Source organism: Labrus mixtus, chromosome 11 (assembly GCF_963584025.1).
Source record: "Labrus mixtus chromosome 11, fLabMix1.1, whole genome shotgun sequence".
Classification (NCBI taxonomy): Eukaryota; Metazoa; Chordata; class Actinopteri; order Labriformes; family Labridae; genus Labrus; species Labrus mixtus.
Window position 1 is genome coordinate 29,851,801 of NC_083622.1, and position 1,614 is coordinate 29,853,414.

General features: G+C 38.5%; 1 long non-coding RNA gene across 1 annotated transcript; it reads right to left on the reverse strand.

Annotated features, from left to right (window-relative positions):
- Window positions 1–738: 738 nt before the first annotated feature.
- LOC132983142 (uncharacterized) lies at window positions 739–1,199 on the reverse strand. Its single transcript, XR_009674794.1, has 2 exons — window positions 966–1,199; window positions 739–922 (listed from the first exon to the last, which is right to left on the reverse strand). It is a non-coding gene; the product is annotated as an uncharacterized LOC132983142 (long non-coding RNA).
- Window positions 1,200–1,614: the final 415 nt, after the last annotated feature.

Here is a 1,614-nt window from a genome sequence, read left to right on the forward strand (position 1 = left end):
ATCTCGAAAATTCCTTACTCATTGCTATATTATATTAAGACCTAACGTTAATCCATCATGAGTGTAGCACTTGGCAACATTTAGCAAAAGTTACAGAGGCAAGAAAAATCATAATATCATTTACCTCTGACAATTTTGTATTAAAAACCGTAATGTTAGAGAAATAACTAGATAGATAGATAGAGACAACCATTCACTATTTATCCTTCTCTATTTAAGCTTTTCACATTTAATAGCTGTCTAGTTATTGTTTATATAACAATTTTCCTTCTCTGTCCTTACGATAGGCAAACCGTCGATATCTGTACTGCAGGATAAACCTCAGTGTACCTGTGCGGGACAGGTTTTTTAACCAGCAGGAGGACACACGGCCTGATTTCCGGCTGAGCAGGGAGGCCCTGGAAGTGCTGTGGGGCCTTCTCCACCAGGATCGGAGACATGGATGGGGTGCCCAAATTGAGACCCTGGTGTTCCTCTTTCTTGTGATTTAGTTTGCACCTGTAGAGAATTCATACATAGTCCAGGTAAACAAAATAAACAACATTATTTAAATTAACCAAATGTTTTCAATTTATATTAATTTTATGGATTGGTATATTAGATTAGCATAAAAACAACAATAATATAATAATAATAGAACCAATCTGAATTCAATTTAAATGATTTTCATTAATTAAAAAGTATATTAAAGTAACACTAAACATAGCAAACATAACAATTAAGTAAGAAAATTAACGATTCCTATTTTAATTCAAATATTTTATTTACATCATTTTTCTATTAAACGCTCCAGCAGGGAGAACATCCTCTCCATCTGCGCCTTGCTCTCCTGTGTCCTCTTCTCCGTTGCCTCCCTCTGGAACCGCATGTCCTCTCTGGTTAATTGCATCAGTTCATCATGATTTTCCCTCTCTCTCTTTCTCTTTCCTCCTGCCTGGCTTCCCTCTCTTTTCTCTCTCCCTGACCTCTCCTCCTCCTGGTCACCCACTGCCTCGCTTGGCCCTGGTGTGTCCTCAGGGATGGAGGCAATTAGGACAGGGGGTGAGGTGGAATGCCTCTGTCCCAACACCTCATCCATGAGGACAAACCAGGGCCAAGTTGCGGCAGTGGGTTTCCCACTCACGCCCTCTCCTGACCCTGGACACTTGCAATCCCAAGGCAGAGGAAATAAATCATGGTAGTTGACAACAACAACAACAACAACAACAACAACAACAACAACAACAGCAGCAGCAATGCAAATGTTAGAAAAAGTCATTATTAATTTGTATGAATATAACATAAGTAACATAAATTCAATTTGAATGCACAAATTACATACTTTGTATTTCTTTTTAAGATTGTCCCATTTTTTTTGTCGCCTGTAAAGGTGACACACTGCCAGCCAGGCCCATGGTCTCCAAACTAGTTCTTATTACAGAGCGAAAACAACAGAAAAGGGAAATCATGTTAACACAGGGTTATAAATTGACACACATCCCTCAAAAATAATAACTTATTTTGGATGCCCTATTTTGGATTTTTAAAAAAGTCAACAGTTTGCATCCATGTGACAGCATTTACTGGGTGTCTTATTATTGTGGGCTTGAAATAGGATGAGGACTAATTATAGCC